The sequence below is a fragment of the Salvelinus alpinus genome, chromosome 11 (genome assembly GCF_045679555.1).
Source record: "Salvelinus alpinus chromosome 11, SLU_Salpinus.1, whole genome shotgun sequence".
Lineage (NCBI taxonomy): Eukaryota > Metazoa > Chordata > Actinopteri > Salmoniformes > Salmonidae > Salvelinus > Salvelinus alpinus.
In genome coordinates this window covers 74,160,350-74,184,686 of record NC_092096.1, presented here as the reverse complement: position 1 = coordinate 74,184,686, position 24,337 = coordinate 74,160,350, and the positions used below count along the sequence as shown (strand labels likewise).

Here is a 24,337-nt window from a genome sequence, read left to right as displayed (position 1 = left end):
TCTGGTGGAGGTCACTCCATCACCTCTATACTGTCAATGTCCTGTATGTCTGGTGGAGGTCACTCCATCACCTCTATACTGTCAATGTCCTGTATGTCTGGTGGAGGTCACTCCATCACCTCTATACTGTCAATGTCCTGTATGTCTGGTGGAGGTCACTCCATCACCTCTATACTGTCAATGTCCTGTATGTCTGGTGGAGGTCACTCCATCACCTCTATACTGTCAATGTCCTGTATGTCTAGTTGAGGTCACTCCATCACCTCTCTACTCTTTACTGACAGCTAGACACATCGCTCTCTCCCTGCAGAACACATGAGTTTTAACCACGCCTCTAAACAGGGAGGTTGTATCTCAGTACCAATCAATTGCCAGGACTGCAGATATGGGAAGGGCTGTAGTTTGGAGATAGACTGAGGAGGAGAGGACGCAGGTATGACTGGTTTTGGTGACAGTTGGAAGAGAGATTGGACTTTACACGCTGAGAGAAGACGAGAAGGTGAGAAGACGAGGACAGAGGTACGGTAGAGAGAGAGAGGTACGGTAGAGAGAGAGGTACGGTAGAGAGAGAGAGGTACGGTAGAGAGAGAGAGGTACGGTAGAGAGAGAGAGGTACGGTAGAGAGAGAGAGGCATGGTAGAGAGAGAGAGGTAGAGAGAGAGCTACGGTAGAGAGAGGTACGGTAGAGAGAGGTAGAGAGAGAGAGGTATGGTAGAGAGAGGTAGAGAGAGAGAGAGAGAGAGGTAGAGAGAGGTAGAGAGAGGTAGAGAGAGAGAGGTAGAGAGAGAGAGGGACACCCAGGGGTGAGTACACCTCTTCTACACATGATGTGTGTGTGTGTGTGTGTGTGTGTAAACAATGTGTGTGTGTGGTTTGCATGTCTACATTGGTGTCTGATCAGGGTTCAGCGGAATGTTGCCCTGATTGGCTGATTGTACTTGTTGTCTGCAGGCCTCTGCTGTTGTCATACTTTTAGTGGCTCTCCGATATAGTGGTAGTATAATAGCAGTAGAATGGTAGTAGTAGAATAGTAACAGTAGAATAGTAGTAGTAGTAGTAGAATAGTAGTAGTAGAATAGTAGTAGTTGGTAGTATAGTAACAGCAGTATAGTAGTAGTAGTAGTAGTATAGTAGTAGCATAGTAACAGCAGTATAGTAGTAGTAGAATAGTAGTAGTATAATAGTAGTAGTATAGTAACAGTAGTATAGTAGTAGTAGGATAGTAGTAGTATAATAGTAGTAGTATAGTAACAGTAGTATAGTATTAGTAGAATAGTAGTAGTATAATAGTAGTAGCATAGTAACAGCAGTATAGTAGTAGTAGAACAGTAGTAGTATAATAGTAGTAGTATAGTAACAGCGGTATAGTAGTAATAGAATAGCAGTTTTATAATAGTAGTAGTATAGTAACAGTATAATAGCAGTAGAATAGTAGTAGTTGGTAGTATAGTAACATCAGTATAGTAGTAGTAGTAGTAGTAGTAGTAGTAGTACAATAGTAGTAGCATAGTAACAGCAGTATAGTAGTAGTAGAATAGTAGTAGTATAATAGTAGTAGTATAGTAACAGTAGTACAGTAGTAGTAGAACAGTAGTAGTATAATAGTAGTAGTATAGTAACAGTAGTATAGTAGTAGTAGAATAGTAGTAGTATAATAGTAGTAGTATAGTAATAGTAGTAGGTGAATAGTAGTAGTATAATAGTAGTAGCATAGTAACAGCAGTATAGTAGTAGTAGAATAGTAGTAGTATAATAGTAGTAGTATAGTAACAGCGGTATAGTAGTAGTAGAATAGTAGTAGTATAATAGTAGTAGTATAGTAGCAGTAGTAGTATAGTAGTAGTAGAATAGTAGTAGTATAATAGTAGTAGTATAATAGTAGTAGTATAGTAACAGCAGTATAGTAGTAGTAGAATAGTAGTAGCATAGTAACAGCAGTATAGTAGTAGTAGAATAGTAGTAGTATAATAGTAGTAGTATAGTAACATCGGTATAGTAGTAGTAGAATAGTAGTAGTATAATAGTAGTAGTATAGTAACAGTAGTATAGTAGTAGTAGAATAGTAGTAGTATAATAGTAGTAGTATAGTAACATTAGTATAGTAGTAGTAGAATAGTAGTAGTATAATAGTAGTGGCATAGTAACAGCAGTATAGTAGTAGTATAATAGTAGTAGTATAGTAACATTAGTAGTAGTAGTAGAATAGAAGTAGTATAATAGTAGTAGCATAGTAACATCAGCATAGTAATAGTAGACTAGTAGTAGTATAATAGTAGTAGTATAGTAACAGTAGTATAGTAGTAGTAGAATAGCAGTAGTATAATAGTAGTAGAATAGTAGTAGTATAATAGTAGTAGTATAGTAACAGTAGTATAGTAGTAGTAGTAGTAGTATAATAGTAGTAGCATAGTAACAGCAGTATAGTAGTAGTAGAATAGTAGTAGTATAATAGTAGTAGTATAGTAACAGTAGTATAGTAGTAGTAGGATAGTAGTATTATAACAGTAGTAGTATAGTAAAAGTAGTATAGTAGTAGTATAATAGTAGTAGTATAATAGTAGTAGCATAGTAACAGCAGTATAGTAGTAGTAGAATAGTAGTAGTATAATAGTAGTAGTATAGTAACAGTAGTATAGTAGTAGGTGAATAGTAGTAATATAATAGTAGTAGCATAGTAACAGCAGTATAGTAGTAGTAGAATAGTAGTAGTATAATAGTAGTAGTATAGTAACAGTAGTATAGTAGTAGTAGAATAGTAGTAGCATAGTAACAGCAGTATAGTAGTAGTAGAATAGTAGTAGTATAATAGTAGTAGTATAGTAACAGCGGTATAGTAGTAGTAGAATAGTAGTAGTATAATAGTAGTAGTATAGTAACAGTAGTAGTATAGTAGTAGTAGAATAGTAGTAGTATAATAGTAGTAGTATAGTAACAGCAGTATAGTAGTAGTAGAATAGTAGTAGTATAATAGTAGTAGCATAGTAACAGCAGTATAGTAGTAGTAGAATAGTAGTAGTATAATAGTAGTAGTATAGTAACATCGGTATAGTAGTAGTAGAATATTAGTAGTATAATAGTAGTAGTATAGTAACAGTAGTATAGTAGTAGTATAATAGTAGTAGTATAATAGTAGTAGTATAGTAACATTAGTATAGTAGTAGTATAATAGTAGTGGCATAGTAACAGCAGTATAGTAGTAGTATAATAGTAGTAGTATAGTAACATTAGTAGTAGTAGTAGAATAGTAGTAGTATAATAGTAGTAGCATAGTAACATCAGCATAGTAATAGTAGACTAGTAGTAGTATAATAGTAGTAGTATAGTAACAGTAGTATAGTAGTAGTAGAATAGCAGTAGTATAATAGTAGTAGAATAGTAGTAGTATAATAGTAGTAGTATAGTAACAGTAGTATAGTAGTAGTAGTAGTAGTATAATAGTAGTAGCATAGTGACAGCAGTATAGTAGTAGTAGAATAGTAGTAGTATAATAGTAGTAGTATAGTAACAGCAGTATAGTAGTAGTAGAATAGTAGTAGTATAGTAACAGTAGTATAGTAGTAGTAGAATAGTAGTAGTATAATAGTAGTTGCATAGTAACAGCAGTATAGAAGTAGTAGAATACTACTAGTATAGTAACAGTAGTATAGTAGTAGTAGAATAGTAGTAGTATAGTAGTAGAAGAATAGTAGTAGTATAATAGTAGTAGCATAGTAACCGCAGTATAGTAGTAGTAGAATAGTAGTAGTATAATAGTTGTAGTATAGTAACAATAGTATAGTAGTGGTAGAACAGTAGTAGTATAATAGTAGTAGTATAGTAACAGTAGTATAATAGTGGTAGTATAATAGTAGTAGTATAATAGTAGTAGTATAATAGTAGTAGTATAGTAACAGTGGTATAGTAACAGTGGTATAGTAGTAGTAGAATGGCAGTAGTATAATAGTAGTAGCATAGTAACAGCAGTATAGTAGTAGTAGTAGAATAGTAGTAGTAGAATAGTAGTAGTATAATAGTAGTAGTATAGTAACAGTAGTATAGTAGTAGTAGAATAGTAGTAGTATATAGTAACAGTAGTATAGTAGTAGTTGTAGAGTAGTAGTATAGTAATAGTAGTAGAATAGTAGTAGTAGAATAGTAGTAGTAGTATAATAGTAGTAGCATAGTAACAGCAGTATAGTAGTAGTATAATAGTAGTAGCATAGTAACAGCAGTATAATAGTAGTAGAATAGTAGTAGTTGTATAGTAGTAGTATAGTAACAGTAGTATAGTAGTAGTAGGATAGTAGTAGTATACCAGTAGTAGTATAGTAAAAGTAGTATAGTAGTAGTATAATAGTAGTAGTATAATAGTAGTAGCATAGTAACAGCAGTATAGTAGTAGTAGAATAGTAGTAGTATAATAGTAGTAGTATAGTAACAGTAGTATAGTAGTAGTAGAATAGTAGTAGCATAGTAACAGCAGTATAGTAGTTGTAGAATAGTAGTAGTATAATAGTAGTAGTATAGTAACAGCGGTATAGTAGTAGTAGTATAGTAACAGCGGTATAGTAGTAGTAGAATAGTAGTAGTATAATAGTAGTAGTATAGTAACAGTAGTAGTATAGTAGTAGTAGAATAGTAGTAGTATAGTAACAGCAGTATAGTAGTAGTAGAATAGTAGTAGTATAATAGTAGTAGCATAGTAACAGCAGTATAGTAGTAGTAGAATAGTAGTAGTATAATAGTAGTAGTATAGTAACATCGGTATAGTAGTAGTAGAATATTAGTAGTATAATAGTAGTAGTATAGTAACAGTAGTATAGTAGTAGTAGAATAGTAGTAGTATAATAGTAGTAGTATAGTAACATTAGTATAGTAGTAGTATAATAGTAGTGGCATAGTAACAGCAGTATAGTAGTAGTATAATAGTAGTAGTATAGTAACATTAGTAGTAGTAGTAGAATAGTAGTAGTATAATAGTAGTAGCATAGTAACATCAGCATAGTAATAGTAGACTAGTAGTAGTATAATAGTAGTAGTATAGTAACAGTAGTATAGTAGTAGTAGAATAGCAGTAGTATAATAGTAGTAGAATAGTAGTAGTATAATAGTAGTAGTATAGTAACAGTAGTATAGTAGTAGTAGTAGTAGTATAATAGTAGTAGCATAGTGACAGCAGTATAGTAGTAGTAGAATAGTAGTAGTATAATAGTAGTAGTATAGTAACAGCAGTATAGTAGTAGTAGAATAGTAGTAGTATAGTAACAGTAGTATAGTAGTAGTAGAATAGTAGTAGTATAATAGTAGTTGCATAGTAACAGCAGTATAGAAGTAGTAGAATACTACTAGTATAGTAACAGCAGTATAGTAGTAGTAGAATAGTAGTAGTATAGTAGTAGAAGAATAGTAGTAGTATAATAGTAGTAGCATAGTAACCGCAGTATAGTAGTAGTAGAATAGTAGTAGTATAATAGTTGTAGTATAGTAACAATAGTATAGTAGTGGTAGAACAGTAGTAGTATAATAGTAGTAGTATAGTAACAGTAGTATAATAGTGGTAGTATAATAGTAGTAGTATAATAGTAGTAGTATAATAGTAGTAGTATAGTAACAGTGGTATAGTAGTAGTAGAATGGCAGTAGTATAATAGTAGTGGCATAGTAACAGCAGTATAGTAGTAGTATAATAGTAGTAGTATAGTAACAGTAGTATAGTAGTAGTAGAATAGCAGTAGTATAATAGTAGTAGAATAGTAGTAGTATAATAGTAGTAGTATAGTAACAGTAGTATAGTAGTAGTAGTAGTAGTATAATAGTAGTAGCATAGTAACAGCAGTATAGTAGTAGTAGAATAGTAGTAGTATAATAGTAGTAGTATAGTAACAGTAGTATAGTAGTAGTAGGATAGTAGTATTATAACAGTAGTAGTATAGTAAAAGTAGTATAGTAGTAGTATAATAGTAGTAGTATAATAGTAGTAGCATAGTAACAGCAGTATAGTAGTAGTAGAATAGTAGTAGTATAATAGTAGTAGTATAGTAACAGTAGTATAGTAGTAGGTGAATAGTAGTAATATAATAGTAGTAGCATAGTAACAGCAGTATAGTAGTAGTAGAATAGTAGTAGTATAATAGTAGTAGTATAGTAACAGTAGTATAGTAGTAGTAGAATAGTAGTAGCATAGTAACAGCAGTATAGTAGTAGTAGAATAGTAGTAGTATAATAGTAGTAGTATAGTAACAGCGGTATAGTAGTAGTAGAATAGTAGTAGTATAATAGTAGTAGTATAGTAACAGTAGTAGTATAGTAGTAGTAGAATAGTAGTAGTATAATAGTAGTAGTATAGTAACAGCAGTATAGTAGTAGTAGAATAGTAGTAGTATAATAGTAGTAGCATAGTAACAGCAGTATAGTAGTAGTAGAATAGTAGTAGTATAATAGTAGTAGTATAGTAACATCGGTATAGTAGTAGTAGAATATTAGTAGTATAATAGTAGTAGTATAGTAACAGTAGTATAGTAGTAGTATAATAGTAGTAGTATAATAGTAGTAGTATAGTAACATTAGTATAGTAGTAGTATAATAGTAGTGGCATAGTAACAGCAGTATAGTAGTAGTATAATAGTAGTAGTATAGTAACATTAGTAGTAGTAGTAGAATAGTAGTAGTATAATAGTAGTAGCATAGTAACATCAGCATAGTAATAGTAGACTAGTAGTAGTATAATAGTAGTAGTATAGTAACAGTAGTATAGTAGTAGTAGAATAGCAGTAGTATAATAGTAGTAGAATAGTAGTAGTATAATAGTAGTAGTATAGTAACAGTAGTATAGTAGTAGTAGTAGTAGTATAATAGTAGTAGCATAGTGACAGCAGTATAGTAGTAGTAGAATAGTAGTAGTATAATAGTAGTAGTATAGTAACAGCAGTATAGTAGTAGTAGAATAGTAGTAGTATAGTAACAGTAGTATAGTAGTAGTAGAATAGTAGTAGTATAATAGTAGTTGCATAGTAACAGCAGTATAGAAGTAGTAGAATACTACTAGTATAGTAACAGTAGTATAGTAGTAGTAGAATAGTAGTAGTATAGTAGTAGAAGAATAGTAGTAGTATAATAGTAGTAGCATAGTAACCGCAGTATAGTAGTAGTAGAATAGTAGTAGTATAATAGTTGTAGTATAGTAACAATAGTATAGTAGTGGTAGAACAGTAGTAGTATAATAGTAGTAGTATAGTAACAGTAGTATAATAGTGGTAGTATAATAGTAGTAGTATAATAGTAGTAGTATAATAGTAGTAGTATAGTAACAGTGGTATAGTAACAGTGGTATAGTAGTAGTAGAATGGCAGTAGTATAATAGTAGTAGCATAGTAACAGCAGTATAGTAGTAGTAGTAGAATAGTAGTAGTAGAATAGTAGTAGTATAATAGTAGTAGTATAGTAACAGTAGTATAGTAGTAGTAGAATAGTAGTAGTATATAGTAACAGTAGTATAGTAGTAGTTGTAGAGTAGTAGTATAGTAATAGTAGTAGAATAGTAGTAGTAGAATAGTAGTAGTAGTATAATAGTAGTAGCATAGTAACAGCAGTATAGTAGTAGTATAATAGTAGTAGCATAGTAACAGCAGTATAATAGTAGTAGAATAGTAGTAGTTGTATAGTAGTAGTATAGTAACAGTAGTATAGTAGTAGTAGGATAGTAGTAGTATACCAGTAGTAGTATAGTAAAAGTAGTATAGTAGTAGTATAATAGTAGTAGTATAATAGTAGTAGCATAGTAACAGCAGTATAGTAGTAGTAGAATAGTAGTAGTATAATAGTAGTAGTATAGTAACAGTAGTATAGTAGTAGTAGAATAGTAGTAGCATAGTAACAGCAGTATAGTAGTTGTAGAATAGTAGTAGTATAATAGTAGTAGTATAGTAACAGCGGTATAGTAGTAGTAGTATAGTAACAGCGGTATAGTAGTAGTAGAATAGTAGTAGTATAATAGTAGTAGTATAGTAACAGTAGTAGTATAGTAGTAGTAGAATAGTAGTAGTATAGTAACAGCAGTATAGTAGTAGTAGAATAGTAGTAGTATAATAGTAGTAGCATAGTAACAGCAGTATAGTAGTAGTAGAATAGTAGTAGTATAATAGTAGTAGTATAGTAACATCGGTATAGTAGTAGTAGAATATTAGTAGTATAATAGTAGTAGTATAGTAACAGTAGTATAGTAGTAGTAGAATAGTAGTAGTATAATAGTAGTAGTATAGTAACATTAGTATAGTAGTAGTATAATAGTAGTGGCATAGTAACAGCAGTATAGTAGTAGTATAATAGTAGTAGTATAGTAACATTAGTAGTAGTAGTAGAATAGTAGTAGTATAATAGTAGTAGCATAGTAACATCAGCATAGTAATAGTAGACTAGTAGTAGTATAATAGTAGTAGTATAGTAACAGTAGTATAGTAGTAGTAGAATAGCAGTAGTATAATAGTAGTAGAATAGTAGTAGTATAATAGTAGTAGTATAGTAACAGTAGTATAGTAGTAGTAGTAGTAGTATAATAGTAGTAGCATAGTGACAGCAGTATAGTAGTAGTAGAATAGTAGTAGTATAATAGTAGTAGTATAGTAACAGCAGTATAGTAGTAGTAGAATAGTAGTAGTATAGTAACAGTAGTATAGTAGTAGTAGAATAGTAGTAGTATAATAGTAGTTGCATAGTAACAGCAGTATAGAAGTAGTAGAATACTACTAGTATAGTAACAGCAGTATAGTAGTAGTAGAATAGTAGTAGTATAGTAGTAGAAGAATAGTAGTAGTATAATAGTAGTAGCATAGTAACCGCAGTATAGTAGTAGTAGAATAGTAGTAGTATAATAGTTGTAGTATAGTAACAATAGTATAGTAGTGGTAGAACAGTAGTAGTATAATAGTAGTAGTATAGTAACAGTAGTATAATAGTGGTAGTATAATAGTAGTAGTATAATAGTAGTAGTATAATAGTAGTAGTATAGTAACAGTGGTATAGTAGTAGTAGAATGGCAGTAGTATAATAGTAGTGGCATAGTAACAGCAGTATAGTAGTAGTATAATAGTAGTAGTATAGTAACATTAGTAGTAGTAGTAGAATAGAAGTAGTATAATAGTAGTAGCATAGTAACATCAGCATAGTAATAGTAGACTAGTAGTAGTATAATAGTAGTAGTATAGTAACAGTAGTATAGTAGTAGTAGAATAGCAGTAGTATAATAGTAGTAGAATAGTAGTAGTATAATAGTAGTAGTGTAGTAACAGTAGTATAGTAACAGTAGTATAGTAGTAGTAGTAGTAGTAGTATAATAGTAGTAGCATAGTAACAGCAGTATAGTAGTAGTAGAATAGTAGTAGTATAATAGTAGTAGTATAGTAACAGTAGTATAGTAGTAGTAGGATAGTAGTAGTATAACAGTAGTAGTATAGTAAAATTAGTATAGTAGTAGTATAATAGTAGTAGTATAATAGTAGTAGCATAGTAACAGCAGTATAGTAGTAGTAGAATAGTAGTAGTATAATAGTAGTAGTATAGTAACAGTAGTATAGTAGTAGGTGAATAGTAGTAATATAATAGTAGTAGCATAGTAACAGCAGTATAGTAGTAGTAGAATAGTAGTAGTATAATAGTAGTAGTATAGTAACAGTAGTATAGTAGTAGTAGAATAGTAGTAGCATAGTAACAGCAGTATAGTAGTAGTAGAATAGTAGTAGTATAATAGTAGTAGTATAGTAACAGCGGTATAGTAGTAGTAGAATAGTAGTAGTATAATAGTAGTAGTATAGTAACAGTAGTAGTATAGTAGTAGTAGAATAGTAGTAGTATAATAGTAGTAGTATAGTAACAGCAGTATAGTAGTAGTAGAATAGTAGTAGTATAATAGTAGTAGTATAGTAACATCGGTATAGTAGTAGTAGAATATTAGTAGTATAATAGTAGTAGTATAGTAACAGTAGTATAGTAGTAGTAGAATAGTAGTAGTATAATAGTAGTAGTATAGTAACATTAGTATAGTAGTAGTATAATAGTAGTGGCATAGTAACAGCAGTATAGTAGTAGTATAATAGTAGTAGTATAGTAACATTAGTAGTAGTAGTAGAATAGTAGTAGTATAATAGTAGTAGCATAGTAACATCAGCATAGTAATAGTAGACTAGTAGTAGTATAATAGTAGTAGTATAGTAACAGTAGTATAGTAGTAGTAGAATAGCAGTAGTATAATAGTAGTAGAATAGTAGTAGTATAATAGTAGTAGTATAGTAACAGTAGTATAGTAGTAGTAGTAGTAGTATAATAGTAGTAGCATAGTGACAGCAGTATAGTAGTAGTAGAATAGTAGTAGTATAATAGTAGTAGTATAGTAACAGCAGTATAGTAGTAGTAGTATAGTAACAGTAGTATAGTAGTAGTAGAATAGTAGTAGTATAATAGTAGTTGCATAGTAACAGCAGTATAGAAGTAGTAGAATACTACTAGTATAGTAACAGTAGTATAGTAGTAGTAGAATAGTAGTAGTATAGTAGTAGAAGAATAGTAGTAGTATAATAGTAGTAGCATAGTAACCGCAGTATAGTAGTAGTAGAATAGTAGTAGTATAATAGTTGTAGTATAGTAACAATAGTATAGTAGTGTTAGAACAGTAGTAGTATAATAGTAGTAGTATAGTAACAGTAGTATAATAGTGGTAGTATAATAGTAGTAGTATAATAGTAGTAGTATAATAGTAGTAGTATAGTAACAGTGGTATAGTAGTAGTAGAATGGCAGTAGTATAATAGTAGTAGCAGCAGTATAGTAGTAGTAGTAGAATAGTAGTAGTAGAATAGTAGTAGTATAATAGTAGTAGTATAGTAACAGTAGTATAGTAGTAGTAGAATAGTAGTAGTATAGTAACAGTAGTATAGTAGTAGTTGTAGAGTAGTAGTATAGTAATAGTAGTAGAATAGTAGTAGTAGAATAGTAGTAGTAGTATAATAGTAGTAGCATAGTAACAGCAGTATAGTAGTAGTATGATAGTAGTAGCATAGTAACAGCAGTATAATAGTAGTAGAATAGTAGTAGTTGTATAGTAGTAGTATAGCAACAGTAGTATAGTAGTAGTATAATAGTAGCAGCATAGTAACAGTAGTATAGTAGTGGTTGTATAGCAGTAGTATAGTAACAGTAGTATAGTGGTAGTTAGTAGTATAGTGGTAGTTGGTAGTATAGTAGTAGTAGTAGTAGTAGTATAGTAACAGTAGAATAGTAGTAGTTGTATAATGGTAGTATAGTAACAGTAGTATAGTAGTAGTAGAATAGTAGTAGTTAGTAGTATAGTAGTAGTTGTAGCAGCAGTAGTAGTAGCAGCAGCAGTAGTAGTAGCAGCAGCAGTAAGTAGTAGTAGTAGCAGCAGTAGTAGTAGTTGTAGTAGTAGCAGTAGTAGCAGTAGTACTAGCAGTAGTAGCAGTAGTACTAGCAGTAGTAGTAGTAGTAGTAGTAGTGTAGTAGCAGCAGTAGTAGTAGCAGTAGTAGCAGTAGCAGTAGTAGCAGTAGCAGTAGCAGTAGTAGTAGTAGTAGTAGTAGTAGTAGTAGTGGTAGTACTAGTAGCAGTAGTAGTAGCAGCAGTAGTAGTAGTAGTAGTAGCAGTAGCAACAGTAGTAGTACTAGTAGCAGTAGTAGTTGTATTAGTAGTAGTAGTAGTAATTGTAGTAGTAGTAATAATAGTAGTAGTAGCAGCAGTAGTAGTACTACTAGTAGCAGTAGTAGTACTAGTAGTAGTAGCAGTAGCAGCAGTAGTAGTGGTAGTAGCAGTAGTAGTAGTAGCAGTAGTAGTTGTAGTAGTAGCAGCAGTAGTAGTAGGAGCAGTAGTAGTTGTAGTAGTAGCAGTAGCAGCAGTAGTAGTAGTAGCAGTAGTAGCAGTAGTAGTAGTAGCAGTAGCAGTAGTAGTTGTAGTAGTAGTAGCAGCTGTAGTTGCAGTAGCAGTAGTAGTAGCAGCGATAGTAGTAGTAGTAGTAGTAGTAGTAGCAGCTGTAGTAGCAGTAGTAGTAGTAGTAGCAGCAGTAGTAGTAGTAGTAGTAGCAGTAGCAACAGTAGTAGTACTAGTAGCAGTAGTAGCAGTAGTAGTTGTATTAGTAGTAGTAGTAATTGTAGTAGTAGTAATAATAGTAGTAGTAGCAACAGTAGTAGTACTACTAGTAGCAGTAGTAGTACTAGTAGTAGTAGCAGTAGCAGCAGTAGTAGTGGTAGTAGTAGCAGTAGCAGTAGCAGTAGTAGTAGTAGCAGTAGTAGTTGTAGTAGCAGTAGCAGTAGCAGTAGCAGTAGTAGTAGCAGTAGTAGTTGTAGCAGTAGTAGTAGCAGCACTAGTAGTAGGAGCAGTAGTAGTTGTAGTAGTAGCAGTAGCAGCAGTAGTAGTAGTAGCAGTAGTAGCAGTAGCAGTAGTAGTTGTAGTAGTAGTAGCAGCTGTAGTAGCAGTAGCAGTAGTGGTAGCAGCGATAGTAGTACTAGTAGTAATAGTAGTAGCAGCTGTAGTAGCAGTAGCAGTAGTAGTAGCAGTAGTAGTAGTAGTAGTAGTAGCAGCTGTAGTAGCAGTAGTAGTAGTAGCAGTAGCAGTAGTAGTTGTAGTAGTAGTAGCAGCTGTAGTAGCAGTAGTAGTAGTAGTAGTAGTAGCAGCTGTAGTAGCAGTAGCAGTAGCAGTAGTAGCAGTAGTAGTAGTAGCAGTAGTAGTAGTAGTAGTAGCAGTAGTAGTAGTAGTAGTAGCAGCTGTAGTAGCAGTAGTAGTAGCAGTAGCAGCAGTAGTAGCAGCTGTAGTAGCAGTAGCAGCAGTAGTAGTAGCAGCGATAGTGGTAATGTGGTAGTAGTAGTAGCAGCTGTAGTAGCAGTAGTAACAGCAGTAGCAGTAGTAATTGTAGTAGTAGTAGTAGCAGCAGCTGTAGTAGTAGTAGTAGTAGTAACAGCAGTAGTAGCAGCTGCAGTAGCAGCGATAGTAGTAGTAGTAGCAGCTGTAGTAGCAGCGATAGTAGTAGTAGTAGCAACGATAGTGGTATTGTAGCAGTAGTAGTAGCAGTAGCAGCGATAGTGGTATTGTGGTAGTCGACGTGAGAGTGTATGTGTTTATCATACTTTTCTTCAAAATGGCCTCAGGTTGTGTGTGTGAGAGTGAATATGTTTGTAAGTAGATAATATGATGCGTGTTTGGTCGTGTTGGTAGGTCAGTGTGTGTGAGGCGTTAGATGTTTAGGGTCATTGCTCTGTGTGCTGTGTCTGTATACACAGTGACAAGGTCAGATTCAACAACACATCTCCTGCCCGTCTGTCTTTCTGTATGAGGAGGTATTACCTGAATGTGTAACGTAGACTGGAACGTTTAACTGTTGTCAGGTGTGTTGTCTCTAGGTATTAAACTAATGCTGTGTTGTCTCTAGGTATTAAACTAACGCTGTGTTGTCTCTAGGTATTAAACTAATGCTGTGTTGTCTCTAGGTATTAAACTAATGCTGTGTTGTCTCTAGGTATTAAACTAATGCTGTGTTGTCTCTAGGTATTAAACTAATGCTGTGTTGTCTCTAGGTATTAAACTAATGCTGTGTTGTCTCTAGGTATTAAACTAACGCTGTGTTGTCAGGTGTGTTGTCTCTAGGTATTAAACTAATGCTGTGTTGTCTCTAGGTATTAAACTAATGCTGTGTTGTCAGGTGTGTTGTCTCTAGGTATTAAACTAACGCTGTGTTGTCTCTAGGTATTAAACTAACGCTGTGTTGTCTCTAGGTATTAAACTAACGCTGTGTTGTCTCTAGGCATTAAACTAATGCTGTGTTGTCTCTAGGTATTAAACTAACGCTGTGTTGTCTCTAGGTATTAAACTAACGCTGTGTTGTCTCTAGGTATTAACCTAACGCTGTGTTGTCTCTAGGTATTAAACTAACGCTGTGTTGTCTCTAGGTATTAAACTAACGCTGTGTTGTCTCTAGGTATTAAACTAACGCTGTGTTGTCTCTAGGTATTAAACTAACGCTGTGTTGTCTCTAGGTATTAAACTAACGCTGTGTTGTCTCTAGGTATTAAACTAACGCTGTGTTGTCAGGTGTGTTGTCTCTAGGTATTAAACTAACGCTGTGTTGTCTCTAGGTATTAAACTAACGGCGTGTGTTGTCTCTAGGTATTAAACTAATGCTGTGTTGTCTCTAGGTATTAAACTAACGCTGTGTTGTCTCTAGGTATTAAACTAATGCTGTGTTGTCAGGTGTGTTGTCTCTAGGTATTAAACTAACGCTGTGTTGTCTCTAGGTATTAAACTAATGCTGTGTTGTCAGGTGTGTTGTCTCTAGGTATTAAACTAATGCTGTGTTGTCTCTAGGTATTAAACTAATGCTGTGTTGTCTCTAGGTATTAAACTAATGCTGTGTTGTCAGGTGTGTTGTCTCTAGGTATTAAACTAATGCTGTGTTGTCTCTAGGTATTAAACTAATGCTGTGTTGTCTCTAGGTATTAAACTAATGCTGTGTTGTCTCTAGGTATTAAACTAACGCTGTGTTGTCTCTAGGTATTAAACTAATGCTGTGTTGTCTCTAGGTATTAAACTAACGCTGTGTTGTCTCTAGGTATTAAACTAACGCTGTGTTGTCAGGTGTGTTGTCTCTAGGTATTAAACTAATGCTGTGTTGTCTCTAGGTATTAAACTAATGCTGTGTTGTCTCTAGGTATTAAACTAATGCTGTGTTGTCTCTAGGTATTAAACTAATGCTGTGTTGTCAGGTGTGTTGTCTCTAGGTATTAAACTAATGCTGTGTTGTCTCTAGGTATTAAACTAATGCTGTGTTGTCAGGTGTGTTGTCTCTAGGTATTAAACTAACGCTGTGTTGTCTCTAGGTATTAAACTAATGCTGTGTTGTCTCTAGGTATTAAACTAATGTTGTGTTGTCTCTAGGTATTAAACTAATGCTGTGTTGTCTCTAGATATTAAACTAATGCTGTGTTGTCTCTAGGTATTAAACTAATGTTGTGTTGTCTCTAGGTATTAAACTAATGCTGTGTTGTCAGGTGTGTTGTCTCTAGGTATTAAACTAATGCTGTGTTGTCAGGTGTGTTGTCTCTAGGTATTAAACTAATGCTGTGTTGTCTCTAGGTATTAAACTAATGCTGTGTTGTCTCTAGGTATTAAACTAATGCTGTGTTGTCTCTAGATATTAAACTAATGCTGTGTTGTCTCTAGGTATTAAACTAATGCTGTGTTGTCTCTAGGTATTAAACTAATGCTGTGTTGTCAGGTGTGTTGTCTCTAGGTATTAAACGAATGCTGTGTTGTCTCTAGGTATTAAACTAATGCTGTGTTGTCATGTCTGTTGTCTATAGGTATTAAACTAAGGCTGTGTTGTCATGTTTGTTGTCTCTAGGTATTAAACTAAGGCTGTGTTGTCATGTCTGTTGTCTCTAGGTATTACACTAATGCTGTGTTGTCATGGTTTTAGAGTATTTGTGGGTTGGATTAAGGCTAATCTTTTGGTGTTGCATCATTCTGCCAGACTGGAAGGACCACCCCTTTGTGTGTGTGTGCTTGTTTGCTGAGCTGTTAATAAAGTTAATCAAATTAAACATTCGGCACGCTCGCCACACACTCTGCCCTCTGACCTCTCCTCTCAGCCAATCACAGGCCTCACTCCACCACACACAGCCAACCAGGAGACGGATCTGTCACAATCGCCTGGAGTGGTGAGTGCAGAGTCAAATGCAGAGAGCAGAGGATACTGGGGGAAACCGACTTTATTAGGATTCCCAAAACGAACGCCCAAAACAACAAGTGAAAAATCGTCAGAAAATAGTCCAACCCAACACGGACAGGAACACAACACGCACAACCTGACCAACAGAAAAACAATCCCGCACAAACATAGGCCAAATAGTCTTAAATAGACATGAATCAAGAAACAAAATAAGGGACAGGTGCAACCAATGAGACCAAACAAACAGAAAAGGAAAAGGGGATCGGTGGCGGCTAGTAGACCGGCGACGCCGAGCGCCGCCCGAACAGGCAGGGGAGTCGTGACAGGATCACTAAGCAAGCACTTTGCTACGGTTTAACTCGCACACATACATACACACAAACCAAATCAAATGTTATTACCTACAAGCTCCTAACCAACAATGCAGTTTTAAGAAAATATTTACTAAATAAACTAAAGTTAAAAAAATAACACAATAAAATAACAAAAACGAGACTATATACATGGTTTTATGGTACAGAGTCAATGTGGAGGCTATATACAGGTATAATATGGAGACTATATACAGGGTGTTACGGTACAGAGTCAATGTGGAGGCTATATACAGGGGCTACTGGTACAGAGTCAATGTGGAGGCTATATACAGGGTATTACGGTACAGAGTCAATGTGGAGGCTATATACAGGGTGTTACGGTACAGAGTCAATATGGAGACTATATACAGGGGGTACCGGTACTGAGTCAATATGGAGACTATATACAGGGGGTACCGGTACTGAGTCAATGTGGAGACTATATACAGGGTGTTACGGTACAGAGTCAATGTGCAGGGGTACAGTTAGTGGAGGTAATAAGTAAATGTAGTTAGGGGTAAAGTGACAATGCGTAGATAATAAAATACAAATAGCAACAGTGTTAATAAAGATACTAATAGTCCATTTGATTCATTGTTCAGGAGTCTTATGGCTTGTGGGTAGAAGCTGTTAAGAAGCCTTTAGGACATAGACTTGGTGCTCCGGTACCACTTGCCGTGCGGTAGCAGAGAGAACAGTCTGACTTGGGTGGCTGGAGTCTTACAATATTTTGGGCCTTCTTCTGACACCGCCTGGTATAGAAGTCCTGGATGGCAGGAAGCTTGGCACCAGTGATGTACTGGGCCGTACGCACTACCCTCTGTAGCGCCTTGCGGACGGACGTCAGGATGCTCTCGATGGTGCAGCTGTAGAACTTTATGAGGATATTTTCAGTCTCCTAAGTCATGCCCTCTTCACAACTGTATTGGTGTGGTTGGACCATGATATTTTGTTGGTGATGTAGACACCAAGGAACTTGAAGCTCTCGACCCGCTTCCCTACAGCCCCGTCAATGAGAATGGGAGCGTGTTCTCGGCCCTCCTTTTCCTGTAGTCCACGATCAGCTCATTTGTCTTGATCACATTGAGTGAGAGGTTGTTGTCCTGGCACCACACTGCAAGGTTTCTGACCTCTTCCCTATAGGTCGTCTGGAACAGCTGGTGCTCTCATGCATGCTTCAGTGTTGCTTGCTTCGAAGCAAGCATAAAAGGCATTTCACCCATTTGATAGGTTTGCATCACTGGGCAGCTCGCGGCTGGGTTTCCCTTTGTAGGCCATAATAGTTTGAAGCCCTGCCACATTCGCCGAGCGTCAGAGCCGGTGTAGTAGGATTCAATCTTAGTCCTGTATTGAAGCTTTGCCAGTTTGTATTTATTAAGGAACCCCATTAGTTCCTGCCAAGGCAGCAGCTACTCTTCCTGGGGTTTGTTATGGATCCCCATTAGTTCCTGCCAAGGCAGCAGCTACTCTTCCTGGGGTTTATTATGGATCCCCATTAGTTCCTGCCAAGGCAGCAGCTACTCTTCCTGGGGTTTATTATGGATCCCCATTAGTTCCTGCCAAGCCAGCAGCTACTCTTCCTGGGGTTTATTATGGATCCCCATTAGTTCCTGCCAAGGCAGCAGCTACTCTTCCTGGGGTTTATTATGGATCCCCATTAGTTCCTGCCAAGGCAGCAGCTACTCTTCCTGGGGTTTATTATGAATCCCCATTAGTTCCTGCCAAGACAGCAGCTACTCTTCCTGGGGTTTATTATGGATCCCCATTAGTTCCTGTCAAGCCAGCAGCTACTCTTCCTGGGGTTTATTATGAATCCCCATTAGTTCCTGTCAAGGCAGCAGCTACTCTTCCTGGGGTTTATTATGGATCCCCATTAGTTCCTGCCAAGGCAGCAGCTACTCTTCCTGGGGTTTATTATGGATCCCCATTAGTTCCTGCCAAGGCAGCAGCTACTCTTCCTGAGGTCCAGCAACATTAAGGCAGTTATATACAATATAAATATTACATGACATTACGTTTCATAAGACTTTTCACAACACACTGTGTGTTCCCTTGCCGCTACTCAACTACCCCATATCTACAATTTAAAATCCATAGAGTGCTGTCTTATCATGTGTGTGTGTGTGTGTGTGTGTGTGTGTGTGTGTGTGTGTGTGTGTGTGTGTGTGTGTGTGTGTGTGTGTGTGTGTGTGTGTGTGTGTGTGTGTGTGTGTGTGTGTGTGTGTGTGTGTGTGTGTGTGTGTGTGTGTGTGTGTGTGTGTGTGTGTGTGTGTGTGTGTGTGTGTGTGTGTGTTGCTTCACAGTCTCCCTTGTTCCATAAGGTGTATTTTTACCAGTTTTTAACAATCTGATTCTACTGCTGCATCAGTTGCCTGATGTGGAATAGAGTTTCATGTAGTCATGGCTCTATGTAGTACTGTGTGCCTCCCATAGTCTGTTCTGGACTTGGGCTGTGAATAGACCTCTTGTGGCATGTCCTGTGGGGTCATGAGTGTCTGAGCGGTGTCCTAGTAGTTTAAACAGACAGGTCAGTGCAGTCAGCTTGTCAACACTTCTTACAAAAACAAGTAGTGATGAAGTCAATCTCTCCTCCACTTTGAGCCAGAAGAGACTGACATGTATATTATTAATATTAGCTCTCTGTGTACATCCAAGGGCCAGCCATGCTGCCCTGTTCTGAGCCAAATGTAATTTTCCGAGGTCCCTCTTTGTGGCATCTGACCACGTGACTGAACAGTAGTCCAGGTGCGACTAAACTAGTGCCTGTAGGACCTGCCTTGTTGATAGTGTTGTTAAGAAGGTAGAAACTAGGGCCTGTAGGACCTGCCTTGTTGATAGTGTTGTTAAGAAGGTAGAAACTAGGGCCTGTAGGACCTGCCTTGTTGATAGTGTTGTTAAGAAGGTAGAAACTAGGGCTTGTAGGACCTGCCTTGTTGACAGTGTTGTTAAGAAGGTAGAAACTAGGGCTTGTAGGACCTGCCTTGTTGACAGTGTTGTTAAGAAGGTAGAGCAGCGCTTTATTATAGACAGACTTCTCCCCATCTTAGTTACTGTTGTATCAATATGTTTTGACCATGACAGTTTACAATCCAGGGTTACTCCAAGCAGTTTAGTCAACTCAACTTGTTCAATTTCCACATGATTTATTACAAGATGTAGTTGAGGTTTAGTGAATGATTGTCCAAAATACAATGCTTTTAGTTTTTTAAACATTTAAACTTATTCCTCCCCACCCATTCTGAAACTAACTGCGGATCTTTAAGTGTTGCAGTGATTTCACTCGCTGTAGTAGCTCGCTGTAGTAGCTCGCTGTAGTAGCCAGTGGCATGCCATTAGTAAAAGAGTCCTAGACAGCTGCCCTGGGGAATTCCTGATTCTACCTGGATTATATTTGAGAGGCTTCCATTAAAGAACACCCTCTGTGTTCTGTTAGACAGGTAACTCTTTATCCACATCATAGCAGGGGGTGTAAAGACATAACACATTATAGCAGGGGGCGTAAAGACATAACACATCATAGCAGGGGGTGTAAAGACATAACACATCATAGCAGGGGGTGTAAAGACATAACACATTATAGCAGGGGGTGTAAAGACATAACACATCATAGCAGGGGGTGTAAAGACATAACACATCATAGCAGGGGGTGTAAAGACATAACACATCATAGCAGGGGGTGTAAAGACATAACACATTATAGCAGGGGGTGTAAAGACATAACACATCATAGCAGGGGGTGTAAAGACATAACACATCATAGCAGGGGGTGTAAAGACATAACACATCATAGCAGGGGGTGTAAAGACATAACACATCATAGCAGGGGGTGTAAAGACATAACACATACGTTTTTCCAGGAGCAGACTATGATCGATGATGTCAGAAGCCTGAAGTCTTAAAAGGTATGTGGGGGGTGTTTTGATATCATAAACTTCTCTCAGCCAATCATCAGTCATTTGTGTAAGTGCTGTGCTTGTTGAATGTCCTTCCCTGTAAGCATGCTGAAAGTTTGTTGTCAATTTGTTTAATGTGAAATATCATTGTATCTGGTCAAACACAATGTTTTCCAGAAGTTTACTAATGGTTGGTAACAGGCTGATTGGTCGGCTATTTGAGCCAGTAAAGGAGGCTTTACTATTCTTAGGTAGAGGAATGACTGTAGCTTCCCTCCAGGCCTGAGGGCACACACTCTCTAGTGGGCTTAAATTGAAGATGTGGTAAACAGGAGTGTCAATATCGTCTGCTATTCTCCTGTCATTTTCCATCCAAGTTGTCAAACCCCAGTGGCTTGTCATTGTTGGACAACAATCATTTTTTCACCTCTTCCGTCCTCATTTTATGGAATTCAAAATTACAATTCTTGTCTTTCGTAATTTGGTCCGATATACTTGGATGTGTGGAGTCATTGTTTGTTGCTGGCATGTCCCTAAATTTGCTAATCTTGCAAATGAAAAAGTCATTAAAGTAGTTTGTCATTGGGTTTTGTGATGAATGAGCCAACTGAGTCAATGAATGATGGAGCAGAGTTTGCCTTTTTGCCCAAAATTTCATTGAAGGTGCTCCCAAGATTTTTAGTGTCATTCTTTGTCATTTCTCTTTGTTACGTAGTTTATTCTTGTTTCATAGTGTAGTTTCATCTTCTTTTTATTCAGTTTAGTCACATAAATTTTCAATTTGCAGTACGTTTGCCAATCGGTTGTGCAGCCAGACTTATTTGCCTCATCCCTCTCAACCTTACAATTTTTCAATTCCTCATCAATCCAAGGGGATTTGTCCGTTTTTTACAGTCATTTTCTTATTAGTAACTGGAATAAGAAATTTCATAAATATGCCAAGTTGCTCCTCATTACACACCACAGACCAGCAAATATCCTTTACATCAACAACATGTGAATCACTACAAAACTTATTCTATGACCTCTTATACACTATATTAGGTCCAGCCTTTGGAACTTTGGTTTTCCTAGATATGGCTACTATATTGTAATCACTACATTCAATGGATTTGGAAACTGCTTTAATGTAAATTTCTGCAGCATTAGTAAAGGTGTGATCAATACATGATGATGATTTAATTCCTGTGCTGTTTGTAACTACCCTGGTAGGTTGACTGATAACCTGAACCAGGTAACAGTTGGAAGTTTTTCTTTGATTGGGGCAGCTTAATGAAAGCCAGTCAATAATTAAATCACCCAGAAAATATACCTCTCTGTTGATATCACATACAGTATCAAGCATTTAAATGGCCCAGACACGAGATGTATGTGGCAGGGTCTACAGGCAATTACGGACTACAAAAAGAAAACCAGCCACGTCACGGACACCAACGTCTTGCTTCCAGACAAACTAATCACCTTCTTTGCCCACTTTGAGGATAATACAGTGCCACCGACGCGGCCCGCTAACAAGGACTGCCCCCCCTTCTCCTTCTCTCGTTTAAACGTGTTAACCCTCGCAAGGCTGCTGGCCCAGACGGCATCCCTATCCGCGTCCTCAGAGCGGAGACCAGCTGGCTGGTGTTATTACGGACATATTCAATCGCTCCCTATCCCAGTCTGCTGTCCCCACATGCTTCAAGATGGCCAACATTGTTCCTGTACCAAAGAAGGAAAAGGTAACTGAACTAAATGACTATCGCCCCGTAGCGCTCCTGTCATGAAGTGCTTTGAGAGTCTAGTTAAGGATCATACCCCCTCCACCTTACCCGCCACCCTAGACCCACTTCAGTTTGCACACCATTGCAACGGGTCCACAGAAGATGGAATCGCCATCACACTGCCCTATCCCATCTGGACAAGAGGAATACCTATGTAAGAATGCTGTTCATTGGTCATCCAGGTCATCTATAAGCCTTTGCTAGGTAAAGCTCCGCCTTATCTCAGCTCACTGGTCACCTTAACAACACCCACTCGTAGCACGCGCTCCAGCAGGTATATCTCACTGGTCATCCCCAAAGCCAACACCTGCTTTGGCCGCCTTTCCTTCCAGTTCTCTGCTGCCAATGACTGGAACGAATTGCAAAAATCGCTGAAGCTGGAGACTTATCTCCCTCTCTAACTTTAAGCACCAGCTGTCTGAGCAGCTTACCGATTGCTGCAGCTGTACACAGTCCATCTGTAAATAGCCCATCCAATCTACCTACCTCATCCCATATTGTTTTTATTTACTTTTTTGGTCTTTTGCACACCAGTATCTCTACTTGCACATCATCATCTGCACATCTATCACTCCAGTGTTAATTTGCTAAATTGTAATTAATTTGCCACTATGGCCTATTTATTGCCTTACCTCCCTTATCTTACCTCATTTGCACACACTGTATATAGATTTTTCTATTGTGTTATTGACTGTACGTTTGTTTATTTCATGTGTAACTCTGTGTTGTTGTTTGTGTCGTACTGCTTTGCTTTATCTTGGCCAGGTCGCAGTTGTAAATGAGAACTTGTTCTCAACTGGCCTACCTGGTTAAATAAAGGTGAAATAAAAAAATTATATAAAATTGACTACAGCATTCAACACCTCCATGCTCATCATTTGATTTTATTTGATTTAATTAAGCTTAAGGCCCTGGGTCTCAACCCCGCCCTGTGCAATTAGGTCATGGACTTTCTGACGGGCCGCCCCCAGGTGGTGAAGCTAGGAAACAACATCTCCACTTCGCTGACCCTCAACACTGGGGCCCCACAAGGGTGCGTTCTGAGCCCTCTCCTGTACTCCCTGTTCACCCATGACTGCGTGGCCATGCACGCCTCCAACTCAATCATCAAGTTTGCAGACGACACTACAGTGGTAGGCTTGATTACCAACAATGATGAGACAGCCTACAGGGAGGAGGTGAGGGCCCTCGGAGTGTGGTGTCAGGAAAATAACCTCACACTCAAAGTCAACAAAACAAAGGAGATGATTGTTCCTCGGCGTACACATCACAGACAAACTGAAATGGTCCACCCACACAGACAGCGTAGTGAAGAAGGCGCAACAGCGCCTCTTCAACCTCAGGAGGCTGAAGAAATTTGGCTTGTCACCTAAAACCCTCACAAACTTTTACAGATGCACAATCGAGAGCATCCTGTCGGGCTTTATCACCGCCTGGTACGGAAACTGCACCGCCCTCAACCGCAGGGCGCTTCAGAGGGTGGTGCAGTCTGCGTAATGCATCACCGGCATTCTTCTCACCAAACCACATGACCTTTGTTTTGGAGGTGTTCAGAACAAGGTTAAGGGCAGAGAAAGCTTGTTGGACACTAAGAAAGCTATGTTGTAGAGCGTTTAACACAAAATCAGGGGAGGGCCAGCAGAGTATAAAACCTTATCATCTGCATATAAATGGATAAGAGAGCTTCCTACTGCCTGAGCTATGTTGTTGATGTAAATTGAGAAGAGCGTGGGACCTAGGATCGAGCCTTGGGGTACTCCCTTGGTGACAGGCAGTGGCCGAGACAGCAGATTTTATGACTTTATACACTGCACTCTTTGAGAGAGGTAGTTAGCAAACCAGCCCAAAGGTCCTTCAGAGACACCAATACTCCTTAGCCGGCACACAAGAATGGAATGGTTTACCGTATCAAAAGCTTTGGCAAAGTCAATAAAAATAGCTGCACAACATTGCTTAGAATCAAGGGCAATGGGGACATCATTTAGGACCTTTAAGGTTGCAGTGACACATCCATAACCTGAACGAAAACCAGATTGCAAACCAGAGAGAATACTATAGACATCAAGACAGCCAGTCAGTGGATTATTGACAAGTTTATCCAACACTTTTGATAAACAGGGCAAAGTAACAGTTAAGATCAGCTTGATCTCCCCCTTTAAATAGAGGACTAAGTGTGTTTAATTAAGGATTCACCGTGGCTGCCTTCCAAGCAATGGGAACCTCCCCAGAGAGGAGAGACGGGTTAAAAAGGTTGGAGATAGGCCTGGCGATGATGGGGGCAGCAACCTTAAAGAGGAGAGGGTCTAAACCATCTGACCCAGATGTTTTTTGGGGTCAAGTTTAAGGAGCTCCTTTAGCACCTCGAGTCTGCAGGGAGAAACTTTGTGGAAAAGAGGGAGAAGCATTGGGTCTAGTCACATTAGAAGGGAGGGAGAAGGGGAAATGTTGTGCAAGGAGGCTGAGTCAAATTGGAACCCTGACTTAATGAAGTGATTGATTAACGAGCTCAGCCATGTGCTTCTTGTCAGTAACAACCACATCAACATTAAGGGACACGGGCAGCTGTGAGGAGGAGGGTTTATTCTCCAGGTCTGTAACCGTTTTCCAGAACTTCTTGGGGTTCGACCCACAGAGA

General features: G+C 37.1%; 1 protein-coding gene across 4 annotated transcripts in view; it reads left to right on the top strand.

The window, feature by feature from the left end:
- Window positions 1–400: 400 nt before the first annotated feature.
- tfr2 (transferrin receptor 2) overlaps window positions 401–24,337 on the top strand; it is a 93,125-nt gene continuing 69,188 nt past the window's right edge. For 2 of the 4 annotated variants that reach the window (XM_071334241.1, XM_071334238.1), the window contains exon 1: window positions 401–499. The gene's annotated coding sequence lies outside the window, so the exon portion shown is untranslated. The other 2 variants (XM_071334239.1, XM_071334240.1) reach the window with 2 other exon arrangements.